This window comes from Rhinolophus ferrumequinum, chromosome 22 (assembly GCF_004115265.2).
Source record: "Rhinolophus ferrumequinum isolate MPI-CBG mRhiFer1 chromosome 22, mRhiFer1_v1.p, whole genome shotgun sequence".
Classification (NCBI taxonomy): Eukaryota; Metazoa; Chordata; class Mammalia; order Chiroptera; family Rhinolophidae; genus Rhinolophus; species Rhinolophus ferrumequinum.
The window spans coordinates 29,853,137-29,865,128 of record NC_046305.1 but is presented as its reverse complement, the minus strand read 5'-3'; positions in this window follow the sequence as shown (position 1 = coordinate 29,865,128).

Below are 11,992 nucleotides of genomic sequence, written 5' to 3'. Positions count from 1 at the left end.
CTGCTGTTGAGCCCATTCATTGAGTTTTTATTATTTTGGTAATTATATTTTTCAATTCTAAAGTGTCCATCTGCAGCTTCTGTTTTTTTTTTTTTTTAATTCTTTATTGGGAAATATTGAGGAACAGTGTGTTTTTCCAGGACCCATTAGCTCAAAGTCAAGTTGTTGTCCTTCAATCTAGTTGTGGAGGGTGCAGCTCAGTTCCAAGTCCAGTTCCCATTTTCAATCTAGTTGCAGGGGGCACAGCCCACCATCCCATGCAGGAATTGAACCAGCAACCTTGTTGTTAAGAACTTGCGTTCTAACCAACTGAGCCATCTAGCCCACCTGCTGTTCCTTTATATCTTCAATTTCTTTACTGACATTTTCTATTTATTATTTATTTATTTATTTATTTCAAGCATAGGCATAATTGCTTGTGGAAAGATTTCAATGATTCTTTAAAATCTTTGTCAAATAATACTAATATCTGCATCATCTAATTGTCTTTTTTAATTTAAGTTGATATTTTCCTGATTTTTGGTGTGATATGTGTTTTTTATACTACAAGTTTACATATATATATACTATACATATATAGTATATATATATATATACAACTACAAGTTTATATATATATATAGTATATATACAAGTTATATATATATATATGTATATATATATATATATATATATATATATAATTATTATTAGTTTCAGGTGCACAAAACAAAGTAATACTTAGAGGTTTATCATTTATATTCCTCACGTTATGTCAACCCCCCTCCCTCCATCCACTATCCCTCTGACATTGCACACAGTCCTTACATTTCCGCTGTCTCTATTCCTAATGCTTCTTGTATTCTTGTAAATATATATATATATATATATATATATATATATATATATATACACACACACATAAACTTGTAGTTGACATTCACTATTGTTCAGCTTCAGTTTCAGGTGTACAGTGCAGTGATCAGGCATCTACATCATCCCTGAGGAGGTCTCCCTAATGAGACAAGTGTCCATTGGATACCTTACGAAATCTTTACAACATTATTGATTACATTCCCCAAGTTAACTTTCGTAACCCCGTGGCAGTCTTTTGGTTACTGACTGCTTTCCAATGCCCTCACCTTCCCCCTTATCCCCACCCCACCTTCCCATCTAGCAACCCTCAGTTTTTCCTCTATGTCTCTAAAACTGTTTCTGATTAGTTCATTCACTTATTCTTTTCTTTAGATTCCACATATAAGTGAGATCATATGGTACTTATCTTTCTCTGTCTGACTTATTTCACTTAACAAAATGTTCTCTACGTCCATCCATGTTGTTGGAAATGGTAAGATTTCTTTCTTCTTTATGGCTGCGTAATACTCCATTGTATAAATGTACCACAGTTTCTTAATCCAGTCATCTACCGATGGGCATTTCCGTTGTCTCCATGTCTTGGCTATTGTGTGTAGTGCTGCAATAAATATAGAAGTGCATAAATTTTTTTGAATTAGAGTTTTGGATTTCTCCAGATAGGAGTGGAATTACTGGATCATAAGGTAGTTCCATTTTCAGATTTTTGAGATACCTCCATACTGTTTTCCATAGTGGCTGCACCAATCTGCAATCCCACCAACAGTGCATAAGGGTTCCCTTTTTTCCACATCCTGGCCAGCACTTGTTGTTTGTTGATTTATTGATGATAGCCATTTTGACTGGGGTGAGGTGGTATCTCATTGTGGTTTTTATTTGCATTTCTGTGACGGTTAGTGAGGTTGAGCATTTTTTCATATGTCTGTTTGCCATCTGTATGTCCTTTATAGAAAAATGTCTCTTCATGTCCTCTGCCCATTTTTTAATTGGGTTGTTTGTTTTTTTGGAGTTGAGTTGAGTGAGGTTTTTAAAAAATTTGTGATATTAACCCCTTATCAGGTATGTCATTGGCAAATATCTTTTCCTATTCAGTAGGATCCCTTTTTGTTTTATTGATGTTTTCCTTTGTTGTGAAAAAATTTTTAGTTTGATGTAATCCCACATGTTTATTTTTTCTCTTACTTCCCTTGTGCGAAGCGATATATCAGTAAAAATCTTACTCCGGGTAATGTCTATAAAGTTTCTTCCTATAGTTTCTTCTAGGAATTTTATGGTTTCAGATCTTACATTTAAGTCTTTAAGCCGTTTTGAATTTATTTTTGTATATGGTGTAAGGAGGTGGTCCAGCTTCATTTTTTTGCATGTGTCTGTCCAGGTTTCCCAGCACCATTTATTGAATAGACTGTCTTTACCCCACTGTAAATTCTTGCTTCCATTGTCGTGGATTAAATGGCCATGTAGGCATGGATTTATTTCTGGGCTCTCTATTCTCTTCCATTGATCTGTGTGTCTGTTTTTATGCCAGTACCATGCTGTTTTGATTACTGTAGCCTTGTAGTATAATTTGAAGTCAGGTATCATTATACCTCCCACTTTGTTCTTATTTCTCAAGATTGCTGAGACTATCCGGGGTCTTTTATGGTTCCATATAAATTTTAGGATTATATGTTCTATTTCGGTGAAAAACGTCATTGGTAGTTTGATAGGAATTGCGTTGAATATGTATATTGCCTTAGGCAGTATGGACATTTTAACTATATTAATTCTTCCTATCCATGAACATGGTATGTGTTTCCATCTAGTTGTATCTTTTTAATTTCTTTCTTCAGTGTCTTATAATTTTCTGAGTACAGATCTTTTACTTCTTTGGTTAAGTTTATTCCCAGGTATTTTATAGTCTTTGAAGCAATTGTAAATGAGATTGTTTTTTAATTTCTCCTTCTGATGTTTTATTATTGGTATATACAAATGCAACTGATTTCTGAATATTAATTTTGTATCCTGCTACTTTACTGAATTCATGTATCAGCTCTAATAGTATCTTGATGGAGTCTTTAGGGTTCTGTATATGTAGTATCATGTCATCTGCATATAATGACAATTTTATTTCCTCCTTACTGATTTGGATGCCTTTTATTTCTTTTTCTTGTCTGATTGCTGTGGCTAGAACTTCCAGCACTATGTTGAATAGAAGCGGAGAAAGTGGGCAACCTTGCCTTGTTCCTGATCTTAAGGGGAATGGTTTTAGCTTTTCCCCGTTGAGTATGATGTTAGCTGTGGGTTTATCATATATGGCCTTTATTATGTTGAGATATGATCCCTCTATTCCCACTTTCTTAAGGTTTTTTATCATAAATGGCTGCTGGATTTTATCAAATGCTTTTTCTGCATCTATGGATATGATCATGTGATTTTAATTTTTCATTTTGTTAATGTGGTGTACCACATTATTTGATCTGCGGATGTCGAACCACCCTTGCATACTAGGGATGAATCCCACTTGTTCATGGTGTATGATCTTTTTAATGTATTGCTGAAATCTGTTTGCTAATATTTTGTTGAGGATTTTTGCATCTATGTTCATTAGAGATATCGGCCTGTAGTATTCTTTTTTTGTGGTGTCTTTGTCTGATTTTGGGATCAGGGTGATAGGGGCCTCATAAAAAGTGTTTGGGAGCCTTTCCTCCTTCTGGATTTTTTGGAAGAACTTTAGGAGGATAGGTGATAATTCTTTTTTGAATGTTTTGTAAAATTCACCTGTAAAGCCATCTGGTCCAGGGCTTTTGTTTGTTGGAAGATTGTTGATTACTTATTCAATTTTCCTGGTGGTAATCAGTCTATTTAGGTTTTCTGTTTCTTCTTGAGTTAGCCTTGGAAGGTTGTATGCTTCTAGAAAATTGTCCATTTCTTCCAGATTGTCAAATTTGTTGGTATATAGTTGCTCATAGTAATTTCTTAAATTTTTTTGTATTTCTGTGGTATCTGTTGTCACTTCTCCTCTTTCATTTCTGATTTTATTCATTTGGGTCTTCTCTCTCTTTTTTTTAATGAGTCTGGCTAAAAGTTTGTTGATTTTGTTTATCTTCTCTAAAAACCAACTCTTGGATTCATTGATCTTTTGTATTGTTTTTCTGGTTTCTACTCCATTTATTTTCTCTCTGATCTTTATTATCTCCTTTCTTTTACTCCCTTTGGGCTTATTTTGCTGTTCTTTTAAGTGAGCCATCCGGGAGTTTCAGTGGCAACTCAGGTCAAGTTGCCATATTCAATGTTAGTTGCAGGGGGCAGAGCCCACCATCCCTTGCGGGAGTCGAGGAGTTAAACTGGCAGCCTTGTGGTTGAGAGCCCACTAGCCCATGTGGGAATTGAACCAGCAGCCTTTGGTGTTAGAAGCACGGAGCTCCAACCGCCTGAGCCACCAGGCCGGCCCATGACATGTGTTTTTGATTAAGTGCTGAATATTTTGGGGTTATGAGTCTCTGAATCTTATTTAAATCTTCCATTTTGGCAGGATTCCTCTGACATTAGTTGTAGGTGAGGGGTTGCCTCACTTACCAGACAGAGGTGAAGGTCCACTCAGTCTCCTTTGTCAGCCCAAGGTGGCAATTTCAGACTCTCCAGGTGGCCTCCTCTGACACCCTGGCAGGGAATGGGAGGGATGCCTTGTTATTAGATTGGTGCAAAAGTAATTGGGGTTTAAAAGGTTAAAAATAATTGCAAAAACCGCAATTACTTTTGCACCAACCTAATATCGATAGATGGGGAGTTTATTACCTCTGGGCAGGAATGAAAGTCCCAACTCCCTACTCTGTCTTCTCTTCTGGCACTACCTTAGCGAGGCTACCTCATTGTAGCTGGACAAGGGTGGAAGCCTAGGGTCCTCAGTTGGTCTTTGCTTATAGGGGTTGGGGTGGGGCCAAGATTTTTTTCCATGGTTCTTAGTTGGAATGAGTCAGTTATTGTCTCAAAGTTTTCTGTCTTGCTGGATTGCCTTGTTTCTAGTCCTTTGACTACAGAAAGCAAGCAGGCTTTTCCTGGGACTTTATTTTCTCTGTGCCCAGTGGCATTTCTGGATTGCTTTTCCTGGATATATGAGGCAAAAAGAAAACCCAGGAAACTGTCATGTCAATCCTTACATTCCGAGGTCAGTCTGTCTTCTTCCCACCTTTCAGTCTTTTTTCCCCCATGCCTTATACCTTCCTTGAAAGCATACATCATTTCCTTTCATATTAATTAGAATCCACAACCTTCAGAACCTTAATTTATACTAGCAACTAAAAACAAGTAATCAATATTTCCACTAGCAAATCCATAAATACATTTGGCAACCTTTAGAGATATAGGTTTTTGTAATAAAATACAAGATATATTTATTAACAGATCTTAATCTAGCTTTTAGCTTTCCTGTGACAAGAAACCAGAAATAGATGAACTCAGACCTATATAATTATTACTATTTCAGTATTTCATTATTTTGAAATACCTAGATATTCAATAATTCTTATCATTTAACACAACTTAATAAAACTGAAATTTTAAGTTACCAGTAGATGCTGAAAACCTTGTCCAAGCATCCAGACCATATAATTATTACTGAAAAGTTTCATGTAAAACCTTATTTCAGTTAACATTTCATTAGCTCTTAACCCTATGAGATTTCAAAGGTAATTATTACCCAAGCTATTTTCTTGACAAATTTTGTGACAGAGATAACATGAACTTATTTTTGTAAACCCAGATAAAACAAAAGATACCATATTTAATGTTAATAACCTTAAAAGACATATCCATTTAATCAAAAGTTAAACCAGCTTTTGTATCAAATATTTTCTTAGATCACGTGATCCTGAAAAGTACTTGGGTTAGTTTTTATTATTTAAATTTATGTAAGTGCTCAATCCTTTTTTTCTTTAAGTGTTTAAGTGTTTCTTCAAAAACTGTATATTATATATAAAACACAGACAAGCACAGATATCAGAGATCATATACATATAAACAGAATTATTAACAATTGCAGAGGAGGTCCTAAGATTTTACAACTGCCCCTACAATTTCAAAGAGGCTGTAACAAAGGGTGTGGGGGCTCTGGCTTGGTTTAGAGAATTAGCCACTTTATTTTAAAAGTGTCTCCCTTTATTCCTTCAGTTACCTCAGCCTCAGGCATTCTTGGTTATAAATGGATTAGGTGATGGGTGGAATCCCTCTCTGAGCTATCAATTTAGTTCCCTTCTTTTCAGAATCTATCATAAAGGCTCATACATATGAAATTTCATCCTATTTCCCAGACTTCTAACAGAACAATTCCAGTTGCAAAATAGTACAATACTTCAACAAACTATTAAGCGATGAGCACCCTCCAGAATCTAATATATACATTGGCCAAGCAGTACTTTAATAGAACATTAATTTTTTTCATCAATGGCTTGTAGACATAGTTTTTCCAATGGCCTAACATTTTGCCCAACAGGCTGCCGGCCGGGATTGAAAACTTAGATCCCATTACTGAGCTGGAACAAACGTGGCCACATTTAACACAGACTTAAACACACAAACAGATCCAAGTATTCCCTGGATCAGACAGACAAAAACCAGAAAAACCAGATTCGGATTCGAACACCAGATAAACCCAACCTAGCTAGGTGCCAGATTCGGATGCAACATCATCTTACTCCATATACATTGTCCATCAACCATCAGACAATTGGCTAGTGGGCTAAAACCAGAAACCAGATGTGGCCTTAAGACCACCAGATGCCCAAAGCCGAAACCAGACATGGTAGCTTTTACAGTGTGGCAGATGGGTCCCGCTTCCTGGGAAACAACGTTGCTAACCACAGCATGCTTCCAGAACCAGAGCAAGCTTTCAACCAGAGCCCCTTAATGGTGGGGGTATTATGCCTTGCTGGATATTGCACCTCACTTATTGGTGCCAATGGGTCAGTATTGAAACCAGAGGCCAAACGAGTCCAGGTCTCGTGCTGCCTGCATCACTCAGCCAATAGACTGACACAGGAGTTGGGTCATAGAATAGCGTTTATTATCAGAGCACCAGTGGTCTGAGAAGGCAGCGTGTTAACACCTCCAAAAACTACCTTCCAGAGTCTTTTTGCGTTGGTTTTATATAAAATGTCCAGGGTTTTTATCTGTGCCTAGCAGGAGGAATAAGAACTGAATTTACTCCAAGTGTGTCTACTCCATCCTGGTCTGGAACTTCTTGATGCTATACCAAGATTCAGGCAGGTGATGGCAGAATGGTAGCTACAGGATTGGGAATACAAGAACTCAGGTGGGAGTCCAGCCCTCGCACTTTCCAGGGCTTGTGATGGGTTAGGTCACTTAATCTGAGCCACCATTTACTCATCGGAAATTGAATTATAGTGATAATACCAAATGTATAGGTTTTATGAGACTGAAATGAACTGATAAACATTCCATACAAATATTAGGCTATTTAAAATAAGAACTAGGATGGAAAAGAAGTGAAAAGGGAGTGTCTGGAGAATATAAGGCAGTTCAATTCTTCTCATGTTGGTTCTTCAGACAAAAATCCTACCCCATTTTAAAGGAGAAAACAGATAATTCAAGGCAGGGGATATGGGAGTGTTACCGGAGGGTGGGCCCTCCTCAGTGCAGTGTCCAGGTTCTTGTCATATCAAGCAAAGAATTGAACGAGATTCCAAGGTAAAGTAGCAAAGAAGCAGTTTACTAGAAGAGATAGTACACTCCAAAGAAATAGGAGCGGACCGGAGCAGTAAAGAATGGCTCAAGGGCCCAAGGTGGCATTAGAAAAAGTACACTACAAACAGTTTAGAGCAGTCCCCAAGCAAAGGCAAGGCTCAAGAGGTGCTGACTGGTGAGAACTTGGAGTTTTAATCCCTTTTTCTCTCTAGAATGGGCTGTTCCTTTCCGGGAGTGGGACCACTTGATTGATGCCTGCGATTGACAAGAGGCTATTATCTCATCTTTTTAGACTGCACATGTTCCTTCCCAGAATTCAGTCTGTTATTATGATATTAATGAACTTCTGGGCATATGTATGATATTATAATGATGGTATAATGAGGCCCAGGTGAAATGAAGGTCATTGTGGCCTTTACTACACAGGTGTGAGTGACTGTCTAATCTAGTTGGGTATTTTGTACCCATTTGTTTCTCATAGGGATAGATAATTACAGTGAAAAGAGGAAGTTTTGGGTAGAGAGGGGAGGTCTTTTGGGTGGTCACATTCTATGTGTTGTGCAGGAATACAGAGACCCAATTCTTATCTCTAACTGCCTGCCTTGTTTTCGCCTTGAGAGATGTGATCCCCATACAGTCTCTATGGGAAGTTGAAGGACAGAAGGTTTTTTCTTCTGTATCTGCTTCCAGCTGGGCAGAACCATAGAGCTGTCCCTACCTATTAGGGGATTCACAGGACTCTTGTCCTATCTGATCTTAGATAAGAGGAAGGGATCTCGAGATCCACCTGGAAGACACTGTTGGCTTCTTTGGTTGTGACTGGCAATCTTGCTGGGGTATCCTCTGTATCCCCAAAGCCCCTAAATGAGGAAAAATAGATTTTAATTAATAAATCCATTAGCTCTATAGAGCCTGTGGCCATTCAACCAGTCATTCAGATGTCATTAATTGTCCATGAGTTAGGCCTCAAACGGGTAAGAGGGAACATTAGGCTTCAATGATTACAATCAACAAGTATGAATCACAAGTTTTAAGGTAATTATCTAAAGCAGGGATAGGAGCCAAAAACCTGGGGAAAAGGAAACTTAAGGGGAAGAAAACTTAAAATTCCTATAAGAAAGGAAAAAGTTTTCCAGTGGGGGACGGGGGGTCTACTTGTTGGCCTGTATCAGGCTTACGTATGTCTGAAACTGCTTCTCTGGGACAATATCCTCTTTTATCTCAGGGCTCTGAAGCCCAAGGCACATTTTTTCCTTGGGCATTTGGCACTTTTCTTCTCCATTGTGGGGTGTGGAGAGGCAGGGAGAGGAGAGAAGGAAGGAATGGCACTAGCTCCTAAGAACTCTATCTAGGAGTGTCTGAACATAGGAATATGCTTACTTTGGGGAAGCTATTCATCTTCCACCCTGTCTCCACTACCTGAAGGGCCCCAGTTGGACATACAGGAAAGCTCCCGTAGCCCTTCTAGGTCAGTTAATAGTAGTTTGTTGAACAAATGAGTGAAGGAATGCCACATCCAGAGGCTGTAGTGTAGTAGTAGGAGAAGCCATAATTTCCCTTAAATTCTAGTCAAATAGTGGAAAGGGAGCTCCTATTGGACAGAGTTGATGTAGAATATTTTCTTTGTGCCAGGATCGTGTCTCATGAAACCGAAGAATGGAAGCACGAACCAAGGAGAGGCGAGGAATTATAAAAGAGGATAGTTTATTAAAAGTAAAGAGTAAAGAGTCATAGCTCTCGGAATGAGAGGGGCTCCGGACCGGGTTGCCCAGTGATTGAGGCAAAAGTTCTTCCTTTTATACCTTCCCTTGCCTGCTTGGGGAAGAGGGTTGGCGCCTTCTGATGGAATTCATCTGTCAGGTTTGTCCTGTTTGCCCACCCTAAAGGGATTAACAAACCCGTTCTTATCTATCAGATCTGTTCCTTTTTCCAAACAAAAAGGAGTTACGAGATAATTTATTAACCTCAAGGTGCATTCTCATATCTTTGTCCTGGAGTGAAGAAGAACATTCCAGAACCTGGAGTTTCAGGATATGGCTGCCTTTTGTTTATTCCACCAGGGACTTTCCTGTCTACCTAACAACATGCTAACTAACCTGTCTCAGAGTCAAACTTTTAATCAGTTGGGAAAGGGATTCAGGGCTTGTGAGGACTGGAGCAAAAAGTTTAGGGTAATACCCCATTTTTGGCTACCTCATAATTTCCTCTTTTGCAGACTTTGCAAATGCTTACAGGGCAGGTCGATCAAATAAAACTAATTTATAAATGTGTAGATTCTAATTTAGATATTTTGAAGATGTTCTACCAACATAATCTGATATGTATGTGAAGCGGGCATAGAGCTCAATAGTTCTCAAGGAGGTGGAGGGAGCAGGGGCAATGGCAATTTCAGCATGATCCCAGGCTTTTTCAAATCACACAGACCCTTCTCCAAAGCCATATGAATCATCTGTTCATGTATTTTAGTCGACAAATACTGAGTGCTTTCGTTTTTCTCCCCTTTTTCCGCCTCCCCCCACCCCCTCTGGTTCAAGCCGTTGTTTCTCAGTCTAGTTGTGTAGGACACAGCTACCTGACCCATGCTAGTATTATGAGGCTTGCACTTCCCCCAGCAGTTGGTCACCTGTCTACGGTCTGCTGCTCACAGCAACTCTCACTGGCTATCGGCCGCTCACGATGATTGTCAGCCACTCATGCTGGCTGCCGGCCGCTCATGGCAGCACACAGCAGCCCATGGCAGCCCAGGTCCAGGGAGAGCTATTGTTCACAATCTTAGCTGTAGAAGGCACAGCTCACTGGCTCATGTGGGAATCAAAGTGGGGAGTTAGGAGCACAGTGCTCCAACCGCCTGAGCCACCGGGCAGGCCCAGAGAGTCCATGCTTTTAATCACCATGCTATACCACTTCATGAAGCATGAAATTCCTCTAGGTTAAAGTCCCTTTATGCATTGCATTTATGGATTTGTTTCCCTTCCCTTTCCCTTCCTCCATCTCTGCATTCCTCCAGCACATAGATTGAGCAACTATATGACACTCTGTTGAGTGATGAGGATACTAAAATAAATGACACGTGATCTCTGCCTTTAAGTGCCCTTATTTTCTTTTTTATTTTTTTAATTTATTTTTTTTACTTAGTTTTTTATTGGGGAAAGGGAATAGGACTTTACTGGGGAACAGTGTGTACCTCTAGGATATTATTCCAAGTCAAGTTGTTGTCCTTCCACTCATAGTTGTGGAGGGCACAGTTCAGCTCCAGGTCCAGTTGCCATTGTTAGTTGCAGGGGGCACAGCCCACCATCCCTTGCAGGAGTCGGGGAGTCAAACCAGCAACCTTGTGGTTGAGAGGACACACTGCAACCAACTGAACCATCTGGGAGCTCAGCAGCAGCTCAGCTCAATCTTAGTTGCAGGGGGCAGAGCCCACCATCACTTGCAGGAGTCAAGGAGTCGAACCAGCCACGTTGTAGTTGAGAGCCCACTGGACCATGTGGGAATCGAACCGGCAGCCTTTGGAGTTAGGAGCACGGAGCTCCAACCGCCTGAGCCATGGGCCGGCCCTAAGTGCCCTTATTTTTTATTTTTATTTTTATTATTATTTTTATTTATTTATTTATTTTTTAAATTTTTAAAAATTTTATTAATTAATTAATTTTAAAAAATTTATTGGGGTGACAATTGTTAGTAAAATTACATAGATTTCAGGTGTACAATTCTGTATCACATCATCTATAAACTACATTGTGCGTTCACAACCCAGAGTCAGTTCTCCTTCCATCACCACATATTTGATCCCCCTTACCCTCATCTCCCACCCCCTAACCCCTTTACCCTTTGGTAACCACTAAAACTACGTTCCCCAGATTAATTTTCAAAACCCCGTGGCCATCTTGTGGTTATTTATTTTTATTTTTAATTTTTTTGGGGGGAAAGGGGTACAGGACTTTATTGGGGAACAGTGTGTACTTCCAGGACATTTTTCCAAGTCAAGTTGTTGTCCTTTCAATCTTAGTTGTGTAGGACACAGCTCAGCTCCATGTCCAGTTGCCATTGCTAGTTGCAGGAGGCGCAGCCCACCATCCCTCGTGGGAGTTGAACCAGCAACCTTGTGGTTGAGAGAATGCACTCCAACTAACTGAGCCATCTGGGAGCTCAGCGGCAGCTCAGCTCAAGGTGCCGTGTTCAATCTTAGTTGCAGGGGGCGCTGCCCACCATCCCTTGCGGGACTCGAGGAATTGAACTGGCAACCTTGTGGTTGAGAGCCCACTGGCCCATGTGGGAATCCAACCAGCAGCCTTCGGAGTTAGGAGCATGGAGCTCTAACCGCCTGAGCCACCAGGCCAGCCCTATTTTTATTTTTTTTAATTAAAGTTTATTGGGGTGACAATTGTTAGTAAAATTACATAGATTTCAGGTGTACAATTCTGTATTACATCATCTTTAAACCCGATTGTGTGTTCACCAC